The sequence below is a fragment of the Megascapheus bottae genome, chromosome 1 (assembly GCF_031878675.1).
Source record: "Megascapheus bottae isolate mThoBot1 chromosome 1, mThoBot2.hap1, whole genome shotgun sequence".
NCBI classification, from domain to species: domain Eukaryota; kingdom Metazoa; phylum Chordata; class Mammalia; order Rodentia; family Geomyidae; genus Megascapheus; species Megascapheus bottae.
The window spans coordinates 92,832,160-92,848,170 of record NC_143509.1 but is presented as its reverse complement, the minus strand read 5'-3'; the positions used below and the strand labels follow the sequence as shown (position 1 = coordinate 92,848,170).

The window sequence follows — 16,011 nt, the reverse complement described above, 5'->3', positions numbered from 1 at the left end:
CCTTTATCTCTTTTTCCTCTCCTAACTTCATGAATGCTTTTTGCTTCAAGGAGAGTATGTAGATAGTGAAAACCAGATAGAAAATTGATATGTCCTACTTTGTCATTTAAAAAAAAATCCTGGCCATTAGAAATATAGAAAAATTAAAACCCGATAGCTTAGGAAAACATTTAAGAAAACAAATAATGACCAAAGTATTTTCCCTGCTCCTAGAGAGAGAAAATAAGTTGAAAAATAAGAATCTTCGCAGGCTATTGAGAAAAGAATAAACAATGAGAACTAATATTTATTAAGCAGGTAGGTGTCAACAGCATGCCTAATCCTTTGTAAGTCCTAACTCATCGGTTGTCCTAAGATTTATGCAAAATAGGTCGTGTGTGTGTGTGCACGTGTTGGCTTAAATTTAGGGATTCATCCTCTTTTTTTTTTTTTTTTTTTTGCTAAAGCTTTCTTTGCTTTAGGCTAGCACTCTATCACTTGAACAACATTTCAATTTCTGGCTTTTTGATGGTTATTTGTAGACATGAGTCTTTTGGATTTGTCTGCCCAGGCTGGGATTTCAACCATGATCTTCAGATCTCAGTCTCCTGAGTAGCTAGGACTATTGCCATGAACCACCAACATCCAACTTAGGGTACCATTTTATTTGTGCCAGTACTGGGGCTTGAACTCAGGTCCTCAATGCTGTCCTTTAGCTTTTATATTCAAGGCTAGCACTCAACCATTTGATACATAGCTCCTCTTCCAGCCTTTGGTGATTAATTGGAGACCAGAGGCTTACAGACTTTCCTGCCCAGGCTGGTTTTAAACCACAGTCCTCAGATCTTAGCCTCCTGAGTAACTAGGATTACAGGTCTGAGCCACTGGGCCTGCATACCATTTTTATCCACATATTTTTTTCTCCAAGCTGGATTCTAGCAAGGAATGAGTGTTGACTAATGAAGAAGCTAAGCAGACATTTCCTTTGGCCTCCAAAAGCTAGACTAGCTTGAGAACTTGCTTATAATGGAAGCGAGCACTGGCTGTGCTGTGATTACGGATCAGTATGAAGATCTCGGAGGGGGGCTGTAGACCACCACGGACCTGAGGGATTGAGTCATTCCCTGTAGCAAGTTCTCCCCTGCATACCCTTGGCTCCCACCTACTGCATGATGACAGCTTAAGGCTACTGCCCTACCCCTTGATCTACAGCACCACTTCTGGTTTTGGTAGTTGATTGGAGATAAGAGTCTCACAGACTTTAACACCCAGGCTGATTTTGAACCGTGACCCTCAGATCTCAGCTTCCTAAGTAGTTAGGGTTATAGGTATGAGGTATCAGCTCCCTTTTTTATTTTAATTTTTTATTTTTGCCAGTCCTGGGGCTTGAACTGAGCATTGTCCTTTGGCTATCTCAAGGCTAGAACTCTACCACTTGACCCAAAGCACCACTCCCAGCTTTTTCTATGTATGTGGCACCAAAGAATTGAACCCTGGTCTCTGTGCATGCTAGGCAAGCACTCTACCACTAGGCCAAACTCTTGGCCCTCCCTTTTTTATGTCAATTTTTAAAAAATGTCTATTATTCTTTATCTTTTTTCCCATTTTCCTTTGAAACTCCCATCCTCACTGTCTGTATCCCTGTCTTTCCCATTGCATTTTCTCCCCTAGTTTCTAGCATTCAAAGACTGAGTCTTGATCTTTAGAGAGCAGAAGAAAAATAAAAACTAAAGCAACCAAGGCAAAATCCTAAAAAAAAAATGTGCTGAGGGAAAGACAGGACCATGTATATTCTTCTTGTGTTATTCTCTTATTAATGACAAAAATCTCTGGACTGTTTTTTCAATGGTTATGTTTCAAGGCTATTATTCTGTAAAATTTTCAAAGGGAAAAGTCTCAGATTTTGGCAATGTATAAATTAGTGTCCTCTTCAAGAAACTGTAATTATGATTGACAATTCTTATGATTGTTTTTGAAGTATTTTAATAAATTTTAGACCAAACATTAAAGACTTGTGCCCCCTGGAAATGAGTACAGGGGAAATCTGGGGAGGATAGAAAGAGATAATCTTTGTTCCTTGCATCTTTGAACTTTTCAAACACCATATTGCCTACTGACAATATTTATTTTCTTTAGAGGATCTGGCTGCTCTTCATTTGAAGACCATATCAATATACTCTAAAGTTGAAAAGTAAAAGAGCCAGGTGTCAGAAATCTGAGAAAGTGTAGTCAGAAATCTGAGAAAGTATACATTTTCCTCCTTTCTAAACCTACTTTGTGGAAGTATTTTGCTAAAAGAACTGCCTTGCTAAAACAACTTTGTAAAAATATCTGTAGTGTGTGTGTGTGTGTGTGTGTGCGCCTGCCGGTTCTGGGGCTTATATTTAGGTAATGGGTGCTGTCTGAGTTTGTTCATTTTTTTTACCCTCAAGATCAGTGCTCTACCACTTGAGCTACAGCTCCACTTCTGACTTTTTGAAAGTTTACTGGCTATAAGGCTTATGAACTTTCCTGCCCTGACTGAATTCGAACCATAATCTCCTGCTCGCAGCCTCCTAACAAGCTAGGATTTCAGATATGAGTCACCAATATTTGGCATGAAATATCTGTATATTAAAAAAAGAAAAACTTCTAAAAGCGCTGTGAAAAATAATACAGAAATTTACTTTGAGAATTTTATTCCCTCATTTATTAGCTATATATCTTTACATATTACAATTGAATATTTATATAAACAGTTGAATAATTATTTAAAATAATATATTTATATATGTGCATATACATGTATATATATATACTATATTCATTATTTTTTGAGCCAAACTCTTTGGCTCAAGTGAACCTTCCTACATCATATCTTTGAACAGAAAAAAGTGTCCCAGATAGTAAACATTATGGCATAGCAATGAAGGCAAAAAATTATAATAGGGATCATAATGAAAGTTCCACTTTTTAATTTACATCTTTTGTTTACTTAGTTTTAACTAATAAAAACATAACAATGGTACATGTTAATGGTATATCATACCTGTTTCAATACATGCATAATATTATATAGTATTTAATCAGAATAATTATATCTCTTCTTTTCAATCTCCTCTGTCTTTCTTCTGTCCTTTCCTATTTTGCAGAACTGAAGACTAAACCTACAGCCTTGTACATGTTAGGCAAGCACTGTACCACAGAACTATAGCCTCTGGCTCTGCCCATTTTTTTTTTTAAAGATTTTGTTAACATTGATTTTACATCATATTTCAATGTCATGTTTAAAAAACAAGTATTCAAGAAGGGAATCTATATACAATCACTGGCACACATAATTAAAATTTAGCTGAGTCTTTGTCATGGATAGATATTAATCTATGTAATAAAGCATTATTTCCATATAGTATATAGCCCTTCATAGATTTTTATGTCTATGTACTTATGTTTATATCTCCAAGACCATGTCCATAACCTTCAGTACCCAAATACTGAGTCATCGCTCTTGTACTGTTTGGATCTAAAATCCACATATTAAGGATACCATGTCCTATCTAACATTGAGTTGATACCCACTAATCAACCTTCTCCAATCTCTTCCTTCCTCCTAGTCTGCCCAGCTTCTGGTAACCACCTTCTACTAACAATTTCTTTCTTCTTCTTCTTCTTCTTCTTCTTCTTCTTCTTCTTCTTCTTCTTCTTCTTCTTCTTTTTTTCTTTAGTGGGTCATAGGGCTTGAACGCTGAGCCTAGGTGCTGTCACTGAGCTCTTCAGATCAAGGCTACCACCTTACCCCTTCAGCCACAGTGTCATTTCTGGTTTTCTGGTGGTTAATTGGAGATAAGAGTCTCACAGTCTTTACTGCCCAGGCTGGCTTTGAACTGCAATCCCCAGATCTCAGTCTCCTGAGTAGCTAGGATGACAGGCGTGAGCCACCAGTGCCTGGCTCTACTCACTATTTCTAAGAGATCAACATTTTGTTGATGCCACATAGAAGTGAGATTATGTAGGTCTTGTCTTTCTGTGTCTAGCTTAACAGAATGATATGCATCCATATTGCAGCATATGACAGGATTCCACTCTTTCTCTGGTTGTCCCTCTACCACATTTTCTTTATCTAACCATCAATTGATGGACACTTGGATTAGCTTTATTTCTTGGCTGTTGAGAAAAATATTTCAATGAACATGTGAAAGTGGTCTCTTTCACATTCTGATGTCATTTTTTTAGATATATACCAAGTATTGAAGGAGATGTGTTTTGATGAATTAATAAACAGTGTTTCTTGGTAACTAAATATTTCTTCCTATAACTTTAAGCATGTTCTCTTTCTAGCATCCTTTCTCTACGCTATTTACTTTAAGGATTGCTTATAAATTGAATAAAATTATTTTTAAATAGGACATTCTGGACCTTAAGTCTAAAATAATTATTTTCCAATATTTAATTTTCCTGAGTACTAACTCAAGGAATTAAAAAATTAATTTTAAAGTATCTAACCTGTTTCAGGCTTCGTGACCTTAAAAATCACTTCTCAAAAACTTGTACCTAGCTGGATACTGGTGTAATCCTAGCTACCCAGAAGGCTGAGATCTGAGGATGGCCAACTGGTGCTAGAAAGTCTGTGAGACTCTTATTTCCAATTAACCACCAGAAAACCAGAAGTGGTGCTGCGGCTCAGGTGGAAGAGTGCTAACCTTGAGCTGAAGAGCTCAGGAACAGTTCCCAGGCCCAGAGTTCAAGCCCCACGACCAATCAAAACAAAACAAAAAAAAACAAACAAAAACGCTTGTACTTAATATAACTCTTTTCATGAGAATGAAATGTTGGCCTTCATACAAACAAATGTTAGGAAGTATCTGCAGGCTGCTTTATTAAATCATTTTTTCTTCACTTTTTTTTCCAGATTAAATTAGAAAAATAAAACAATGTCATGTAGACCTGATGATCGAGGTCCACAATTGTTTTAAAGTTAGCTATGAAACATCTGTAAAACTTATGGATGTGCTCCAAGATCCCTGGCAGAAATCCCTAAGATGAGGTTAAAAAATGATTATTTCCATAGTTGCTAACAATTCCAAGTCCAACAAATTTTAGTAAAATGAAAACTTTTGTGTTTCTTTTTACCCAACTTTACGAATTAAATTACTAGTATTTTTCTATTACTCAAATAACCTAGTGTGGCTCAGAATAAATACATTTTGGCTTATGTTAATAATTTTAATTGAAAACAAGATTAGGGAAAAAATTGAAGTGTTATACTGTATCTTAAATTTCAAAAGCATAGTACAAAATGGTGCCAGTGACTCACATCTGTAATACTAGCTACTAGGAAGGCTGAGATCTGAGGATCATGTTTCAAGGCCAGCCCAGGCAGGAAAATTCACGAGACTATTTCCAATAAATTACCAAAAATTAGGAAATGGAGCTGTGGTTCAAATGGTAGACTGCTAGCTCTGGGGAAAAGCAGCTTGGGCCATGCCTAGACCCTGAGTTCAAGCATTCAAGCCCCCACGACACACACACACACACAGTACAGTGTAGATAGCATTACGTATAAAATCAAGTTCTAAATATTATGAGCCTGGCTCACATAGTAGAACACTCAGCTAAAGACAAGGCCCTGGTTTTAATCCCCAGTACAATTTACATGAATTAGTTCGTTTTTTTTGGCTGGTCCTGGAACTTGAACTCAGGGGCTGGACACTGTCCATGAGCTTCCTTCCTCATGACTACCATTTGAGCCATAGCACCACTCCCAGTTGTTCTTTATATGTGCTATCAAGGATTTGAACCCAGGTCTTTGTGCATGAGAGGTAAACACTCTACCACTAGGCCACACTCCCAGTCCTATTTCATAAAGTTTTAAAACTACAAATAAGCATGTGCTACCATTATATCAAAAGTGTAGTACTCAAGGCTACCAAATTAAAAAAAATAACGCCATCCAGAATTTATTATGGAGAACTGCATGGATAGAAAATGACCCAATAAGGGAAAGTTTTACTTCCTCTTTCCCTATTTGGATCTCCTTTATGCTTGCTTCTTGCCTTATTGCACTGGCTAGGAATTCTAATACTATGTTAAAGAAGAGTGGAGAGAGTAGGCATCCTTGTCTCGTTCCTGATTTTAGAGGGAATGGCTTTAGCTTTTCGCCAATACATATAATACTAGCTGTGGGTTTGTCATACACAGCCTTTATTACATTGAGGAATGTTCCATGGATTCCTAGTTTCTCCAGAGCTTTTAACATAAAGGGGTGTTGGATCTTGTCAAATGCCTTTTCTGCACCTATTGAGACAATCATGTGATTTTTGTCCCTGCTCCTGTTGATGTGTTGAATTATATTAATTGATTTGCGTATGTTGAACCAGCTTTGCCTCCCTGTGATGAATCCAGTTTGAGCATAGTGTATAATTTTTTTGATGAGTTGTTGTAGACGGTTGGCCAGTATTTTGTTGAGAAGTTTTGCATCAATGTTCATCAAAGAAATAGGTCTATAGTTCTCTTTCTTTGATGAATCTCTGTCTGGTTTGGGGATGAGGGTTATACTGGCTTCACAGAATGAGTTTGGTAAAGAACCTTCATTTTCAATTTCGTTGAAGAGCTTGAGGAGTATTGGTGTGAGCTCTGCTTTGAAGACCTTATAGAATTCAGCTGTGAATCCATCTGGCCTTGGGCTTTTCTTAGGTGGAAGTTCTCTTATTGCCATTTCTATTTCAGTGCTTGAAATAGGCCTGGTTAGTTGGGTTAGTTCTTCTTGGTTCAGTGTGGGTATGTTAATATTGGCTAGGAATTCGTCCATTTCTTCTAGATTCTCAAATTTGTTGGCGTAAAGGTTTGAGAAGTATTCCCTCATGATACTCTGGATCTTGGTAATTTCTGGAGTGATATTACCATTTTCATCTGTGATTTTTGTTTATTTCGGTATGCTCCCTTCTTTTTTTGGTAAGATTTGCTAAGGGCTTGTCAATTTTGTTAATTCTTTCAAAGAACCACCTCCTTTTTTTGTTGATTCTTTCTATAGTTTTTTTGGATTCCAATTCATTTAATTCTGCTTTGATTTTACTAATTTGCTTCCTTCTAGTGGGATTAGGGTTGATTTGTTGCTCTTTTTCCAGGAGCTTAAGGTGACACATTAAATTGTTGGTTTGTGATTTTTCCAGATGACATGATCCTGTATTTAAAGAATCCCATAGACTCTACTCCCAAGCTCCTTGAACTGATTCAAAACTTTGGAAGGGTAGCAGGGTATAAAATTAACCCTCAAAAATCAACTGCCTTCCTCTATGCCAACAATGAGAGGAATGAGGCAACAATCAGGAAAGCAACTCCTTTTGCAATAGCCTCAAAGAAAATAAAGGACCTAGGAATTACTTTAACTAAGAATGTAAAGGATCTTTTTGATGAAAACTTTAAAACCCTGAAAAAGGAAATTAAAGCAGAACTGAGGAAATGGAAAAACCTTCCATGGTCCTGGATTGGAAGAATCAATATCATGAAAATGACAATCTTGCCAAGGGCTATCTACAAATTCAGTGCAATACCCATCAATATCCCAATGTCATTCTTTAAAGAAATAGAAGAGGCAATTCAAAATTTCATATGGAATAATAAAAGACCCCGTATAGCAAAAACACTTCTTAGCAGAAAGAACAGCGCTGAAGGAATTTCAATAACAAACTTTAGACTCTATTACAGAGCTATATTATCAAAACAGCTTGGTACTGGCACAAGAACAGGCCTGAAGACCAATGGAATAGAACTGAAGACCCAGATATTAACCTACAGACCTATGGCCACCTAATCTTTGACAAGGGAGCCAAAAAAATAGAATGGAAGAAAGATAGCCTCTTCAGCAAGTGGTGCTGGCAGAACTGGTTAAGCACCTGCAGAAAACTAAAGTTGGATCCTTCTTTGTCACCCTGTACTAGAATTAACTCCAAATGGATCTAAGACCTGGAGGTAAAAGCCAACACTCTGAAAACTTTACAAGAAGGAATAGGAGATACACTAGATCTCCTTGGCACAGGTCGAAACTTTCTTAATAAGGACCAAGAATCACAACAAATCAGAGAAAGGCTGGATAAGTGGGACTGCATTAAACTGCAGAGCTTTTGTATGGCAAAGGATATAGCTAGTAAACTAATTAGGAAGCCTACAGAGTGGGAGAAGATCTTCACCAATCATATAACAGACAAAGGCCTCATATCTAAAATATATCAACAGCTCAAAAAATTGAATCACTCCAAAACTAATCTCCAAAGTAACAACCATCCCATTAAAAGATGGGCCAAAGACTTAAAGAGAGTCTTCTCTGAAGAAGAAACAAAAATGGCCTATAGACACATGAATAAATGCTCAACATCTCTGGTCATAAAAGAAATGCAAATCAAAACAACTCTAAGATTCCACCTCACTCCAGTTAGAATGGCCAGGATCAAGAAAACTAATAACAACAGATGCTGGAGGGGATGTGGCCAGGAGGGATCACTACTACACTGTTGGTGGGAGTGCAAACTCATTCAGCCACTATGGAAAGCAGTATGGCAGTTCCTCAAAAGACTAAACATATAGCTCCCCTATGACCCAGCAATTCCACTACTTGGCATTTACCCAATCATCCAGAAACAAAGACATACTAAATCTACCAGCACAACAATGTTCATTGCAACACTATTTACCATATCAAAGATATGGAACCAACATAGATGTCCCTCATTTGATGAATGGATCAACAAGATGTGGTATTTGTACACAATGGAATTCTATGCTGCTGTCAGAAAGAATGACATTGCCCCATTTGTTAGGAAATGGAAAGACTTAGAAAAGATCATATTAAGTGAAGTAAGCCAGACTCAAAGGAACTTAGGCTCAATGGTTTCCCTCATTTGTCATAATCAGTAGAAACCTTGGGCTCTCCTAGCAGAGATTTGCAATAGAGCAAAACCTTGATACAAAAGGCCATATAGTAGGACGCTAAATGAAAGGATCTCTAGGATATAGAAACATAAGCCATATAATGAATTATTGTTGTTCTCTCATCTCTTTTGCTGTCCCTTGGTTATCTCATATTGTTACAGTATCTCACTTTGTTACCTGATATATCGGATATATTTGTATTTGGTTATTTGAAATTGGATAGGGAACAGGGGAAAACAAGATGAGGGGTGAGGGTGGGGGGAGGGAAATGGGGACCAAGACATGTGAAAGGGTATCAATGTATGGGAATTAATGCACCATCTATCTAGCCAATATCATGTAACCCTTCTATTAATTACAATAAAAATATACGAAAAAAAAAGAAGATGACCCAATGAAGTGGGAATCAAAAGATAGATGATACATATCTATTCCCAATCATTCAATTATGCTAGATCGATGGAGTAGGGAAGAAAGAAAAGAGGAACACACATTGATGTGACTAGAGAAACACTTTGGTCTCTCACATTTAACATTCTTACCCTTCCTCTTTCTATTTTCAGAGAAAGAGAAGTCATATGTAAGTACAAGAGAAAGAAAGATGCATTTGACTTTGTGGCTACTGGTGGCTGATGTCTTGGTATATTAACAAAACCTAAAAATGAGTACTGGTAACTCATGCCTGTAATCCTAGCTACTCACGAGACTGAGATATGAAGATCATGGTTCAAAGTCAGACTAGGGAGAAAAGTCTGTGAGATCTGATCTCTCATTAACCACCAGAAAACTGGAAGTAGTGCTGTGGATCAAAGTGATAGAGTACCAGCCTTGAGGCGAAGAGATCAGAAACAGCACTCAGGCCTCAAGTTCAAGCCCCACGACAGACAAACACCATCACCACCAAAATATAAAAAATTCAAGGTTGAGGATGATTCTAAATAATATTTCCCCTTAAGAACCTACAATCTAAGCAAGATAAGTTTCTGCTCCTTTATTACTTAGTTGACAGACATAACGATTGAGTTAAAATGTTTATCTAACTAGTATGCCCCCATACAGCTCTCCCTTTCTTTCTCTCAAACCAGTGCAAGGAACTGAAGAAACAAAACAAAAATGTATCATATAGCCAATCATTGTGAATGGCTTCATATCAAGTTTTTGTGTTGAAAGATATACAGAACATATATTATACATTGCTATTTGTAATCACAGTGTTCATGGATATTAACACTGCAAACTAATTTGAATAAATTTTATATATTGGGACCTGGAGTTTGGCCTAGTGGTAGAGTGCTTGCCTAGTATGGCTCAAGTGTTAGAGCTCTAGCCTGGACAGTGCTCAGATGCTGAGTTCAAGCTCCAGGACCAGCAAAAATAAATTATGTATGTTTGTTATATACTACACAAAACTTTCATAGCTCCCCGTTTTCATGTCCTTAACAATTTGAATATAAGAGGAACTACTGTATAAATTTTTCACAGGAGTTAAATACATTGGGTATTGAAAAATCCTTTAAATATTCCATTGCTCTGAACAACAATTTTCTGGAGGCATTAAGAGATTAAGAAAACAAGTAACTTCTTAAAGTAATATAAATCCTATAAAACTTTCAAGGAAACATTATTTGGCATGTCTTCATGCATTTATTTATTTATTTTTGCACTCTACCTCTGGGCCAAACTCCTAGCCCTGTTGTCATGTATTTAATGATGAACATGGTTATAAGAAAACCCTGGGTGACTGATTTTTTTCCCCAGATGCAGGACAGGAAAGAAGCCATTTTATGATTCTTGCTTTTATACACTTCAAGTAACAATCTCAGCCAACTGTAATTTCTTTTCCCCTGTCCATTACCTGTATTCTATGTAGACAAGTTCCAGTCAAATCCAATAGACTGCAAAACAGGATGAAGAGATGTCATCTTCTAAAATGATGCTACTAAAAAATGGCATGTTCAATGGAGCCACTGTTGTTTACTACTCCTTTGATTCTTTTTTCTTTTTTCCCTGGCAGTACTGGGCTTGAACTCATCTGGCCTTGCTCTTCCTAACCTAGTGCTCTAGACACTTGACCCACACCTCCAGCCCCTTTGCCTTTGTTTTTCTGATAAGGTCTCACATGTTTTGCCTGGGTTGGCCTTCTTGATTCTCCTCCCTATAGCACCATGGTACGCCACATCTGGCTTGTTCCTTGCAATAGGGTCGGTCTCACTGCCTCCTCCCCAATGTGCCAGGCTGACTTTGAATTGCATCCTCCTATTTATACTTCCCATATATTAGGAATTATAGGCATAAGTCACTATACCCAGTTCCAGTTGGTTCTATACTCTACTTGGTTCTTCCTAAGATTACATACCAAAAGATCCATGCAATACTGAATGACAGGAAGTTACTACATTTTATAAAAGTGGTTACTATATATGCAAATTGTGTTTTATGAGCCTGAGCATAAAGAAATATTCATCTTTCTCTGAAACAGAAGACTGATAAAGTTCAATGAATGTGCACATCAAGTGAGACTGAGCGCGACCTTATCAAAGCTTACTTGTGTAGACGGCAGCCTTGGTGTGGCATTGACCAATATTTTGGCACCTAGGCAGACAGGGCCTTACAATGTGAGCACATGTTGTAAAATTTGCAAGAAAATTTTTTTCTTAAGTCTATTTTAGAATATTATGAATCCAACCCGGCATAAAATTAAGAGCAGCTTCTCATTAATGAGTCTATTCAGCTTACTGAATTTGATTAACCCAAGGCTCTGATAAAAAAAAAATAGTCTCTGGGGATACTGATTTGAAAATTCAATCTTTAAAACACTAATGGTTTTATAAGATCCACTGGGGTGTATCTTAGGTTAGTGCATGTGGCTGCCATGAAAGAGACCCAGTGTTTACAAAAACAGCAGCCCGAAGAGATTTTACAGGAACAATGACTGCACATGTCACAGTTTTCCTTCTAACCAAACTTCCATTTTGCAAATGTGAGATTTGTGAGTTTATTTTTCAGATGTGTTTGATGCCCATACATGTGTTATTCATTATATATATATTTATTTATTTAAATTACAAATGCTTACAGAAAAATTCTGCAAACCAATGGGGAATATCCCAACTTATTGTTGCTTCACGTTTCCTTTGATTAGTCTTCAGGAAGCCCAACAGAAAAAAAAAACACCATTTATTTTGAAATACAGAACACTGAAACAATGGCTTGGCATTGCTCTACTGTCAAGTTTGTATGTGTCAGGTAAGACTTGTCAGAATTAGCCACATCAAGAGCTGTGTGGTCTGAATTATAAGGGATGTGTTCTCATATCTCAGAGCTGGTCCTTGACATCCAACTGTGAGCTCACACAAATGTGAACTTAGTCAAGCACACTGAGAAAAGAAACCGTTTGATGAATGTCTGCATACATACAGATGAGCAGGAGTTTTGGCACTGCTGGCTGGAAGAGTCCGGAAAGGGGTTCAGTCTATGCTATGAGAAAAACAAGAGAGCCCTTTTTTAAACCTTATTTGATGGAGTATTAAAAGAAGTGGAAAAATAAGGCTTACTTGTGTCCAAATATAATATGCAAAAGTCTAATCGTCATGACAGAATTTCAGGTGGAACCGCTGTTTAGTGTCCTGTAGAAAATCAAGATGACTCACTGGATTTATGAACGAGTCAACCAGACCCTGAGATTGTATACAGCAAACCTCAGCCCTTCAGTTTTTGATGATGTGTTGGCGGGGTTCCCTTCACATCCAGAGAACTGAACAATATTCTGCATTGTGGAAGTCTAGATGGGTAACATAGAGTAGCTTATGACAAATGTCTCCCAAGTCCTTATTATACATGAAAACAGAATCCGTTTCATTTGAGGTAGGGTCTTGCTGTGCAACCCAGTCTAACTCTCAATTTGAAGCCCTCCTGCCTTAGACTTTCAAGCTGTGATTCCAAGCATGTGCCATTGTACCCAGCTCATCAGAATCATTGTCTTCAGAAAGCCATAACTAATAGAGAAGAAATAATATCATGCTGGGATAGAAACAGCTTTGAGTTCATATAACATAGGGGCAAGATACAGCCCTTTAGTAAGGTGAAGCTCAAAATATCGCCCTTCACTGGTTATAAAAATTAATAAACTACATCAGGGCTTAACTGGCACATGGTAGGTTCTCAGTAAATACCAATTGCTGGCCCTCCTCCCTTCTCTTCCTGTTGTTTTTTGGGTGCAATATGGTGATACCCCTTTAGTGTTCCATAAATGATTTCACAGTAATCATATATTAGGCTGGACTGTAAAATAAAGAATTATGGGGCCGGGAGTTTGGTCTAGTGGTAATGTGCTTGCCTAGTATGCACAAAGACCAGGGTATGATTCCTCGGTACCACATACATATAGAAAAAAAAAAAGCCGAAAATGGTGCTGAGGCTCAAGGGTAGAGCTCTAGCCAGGAGAAAGTCCAAGGACAGTACTCAGGCCCTGAGCTTAAGCCCAGGACTGGCAAAAAAAAAAAGAATTATGTTGTAAAGTCATAATTTGTATGTTTACAATGATAACTTTATTATCACTCTCAGTGGTGAACGGAAATTATACATGAATACATAGCAATTTGTAAATTAGTCAATGTCTAGAAATAAATTTCCTAAGGTATAGGAGACATGTTTTAGCCAGCCTGAAACACATTCTAGCCACAATTATTTCTACAGCTTAAAAAATACAGATTTTTCTATTACTGCCTATGTTAGAATTAACATAGTAGAAATCCTTTTCTACTAAACTCACTGACCAAGTTATTACGCTTGCACTGTGTTCATGGGTTGCCATAAAACTATAGGTTTTATTCACTATGTGCTTTAGCTATTTTCCTCTGATGATTCTGAAAATATGTTTTTATTGCATTTTAATGTTGGGGTGACATATAGAGGGGTTACAGTTATATTCATCAGGTAGTGGGTATATGACTTCTTGAATATTGATAGTCCTTCTCATATTCTTATGTTTTTCTCCCACTTCCCACCCCCACCCCCAATCATCATGTTTTTCACCTTTGATTCTGAAACTGTACTTTTATAAATAAATATTTTGGCCCTCAAGAAAATAAAGAATGAGGGAACGGAAGTTTGGCCTAGTGGTAAGAGTGCTTGCCTAGCATGCATGAAAACCCAGGTTTGATTCTTCGATACCATATATGTAGGAAAAGCCAGAAGTGGTGCTGGTTCAAATGGTAGAGTGCTAGCCTTGAAAAAGCTCAAGGACAGTGCTCAGGCCCAGGACCAGCAAAAAAAAATGAATGAATGATTAAGAGTATATATTTTTCCTGTTTGAAACTAACAAGATGACATCTTTGTTTCACAGGCTGTTTAGAGCAGGAAGCCTGGAATTTAAATTCCACCTCTTTTTACTGTGATGACTGTGTTTCACCATATGTCAGGCATAATTTATGAGCTTGAATGCCGACTATTATTACATTAATTGACACAATTCATCACATCATCTTCTTGACTACACTTAGCACGTACTTTCCTAGTTTTCCTCTTATAACTCTATTATCCACACTTCTTTCCAAGATGTAACCCAGATTCCTATGTTAAATGTCTCAGATGCTAATGACTCCCAAATATTTATTTCCATTCTAGGTAGCCTTACTGAGCTCTTTGAAGGAAGAAACAAATGTGTACTCAACTTTGCCACGTCAAGGTTTAATGCACTTCAAACTCTATGTTCACATCCCATCTTCTAAACTAGTTCTGCTTTCCCACCGCAGATGGTGGCTGCTCAATTATTTCAGTTTGTGGTTGAAAACCTGGCAGATGTCCTCAATGATTCCTGTTATCACAGCCCAAATCCAGTGCATCGGGACTCTGTTCACTCTCCTTTCAGAGCACATCCAGAATCTACCCACTTCCTTTCTGCTTCCACCATCACCATTGTGGTCTGAGCACCAGCACCTCATGCTGGATTGGACATTTGCTTCAATCCTGCCTTGTAGAATCTAATCTCAATATATCTGCTAGCATTACCCTTTCACACGCCAACTCATTTCTTGGAAGTGTTTTGATCAGTCTGTTGAATCAGTTCTCTACTTCCCCACAGCAGAGGGAACGTCTTAGCACTTGTCTAGAAGGCCCTACACAGTCTGACCTATTGCCTTCAGAGCTTTTCTCTTCTCTCCCTTCTCTTGGCTCCAGGAACAATGAAGTTCCTTATTCATCCTAAAACAGAATGAAGACCAGTTGTTTCCTTTGTCTGAAAGACTAGTCCTTCCAATGTCTATTAACTCCCTCACTTCAAGTCTTTACTTAAAGGATATCTCTTTGATGAGAGCTACTCTGCATACTCTGTCATTTCTCCATGCCACCTTCATCCCTTCCACATCCCTGATAATTTTGTTCTAGCGTTGGCTGTTTTCATTTCTATCATACCCCAGAGATTTGATTTTGGTTTTTGGTCAGTAGTGGGGCTTGAACTCTGGGCCTGGGTGCTGTCCCTGAGCTCTTCAAAGCTCAAGGCTAGCCCTTTACCATTTGAGCCACAGCTCTAGTTCCTCTTGTTATTTTCTATCTGACCTCTCTGGACTTTTAATTACTCAATATTTCTAGCCCAAACCAAATATAATTCTATTCGCAACACAATGGATTTGAAAGACAGCTTTCCCTTAGAAAAACTTAACTCATTTTGATAGGTTTAATTGAAATAATCATTGTATCTTCAGTTTTCTTCCTTACCAAGTATAATGTACCTAAGATATTTTAAATCATCTTAAAGCAACTTGACCTGAACTTTTAACAAAAGTCTATGAAATTGCAAACTGGTCATGAAATCATAATCTAACTTTCTCAAAGATATAGCTCAAAAGAGATCTTTTTGGTAAATTACAAGTGCCTGAACCCAAATTAGAAATAGAAGGCAATATTTTAAAAAGGTTCCAGGGGCTGGGAGTTTTGCCTAGTGGTAGAGTGCTTGCCTAGCATGCACGAAGACTGGGGTTTAATTCCTAGGTACCACATACATAGAAAAAGCTGGATGTGATATTGTGGCTTAAGTGGTAGAGCTCTAACCTTGAGAAAGCCCAAGGACAATGCTCAGGCCCTGAATACAAGCCCCAGGAATGGCAATAAATAAATTAATAAATATAATAA

General features: G+C 37.6%; 1 protein-coding gene across 1 annotated transcript in view; it reads right to left on the bottom strand.

Moving 5' to 3' along the window:
• The window catches only part of Jam2 (junctional adhesion molecule 2), a 54,986-nt gene that overhangs the window by 23,769 nt on the left and 15,206 nt on the right, over positions 1-16,011 (bottom strand). The gene's annotated exons all lie outside the window — the stretch shown is intronic.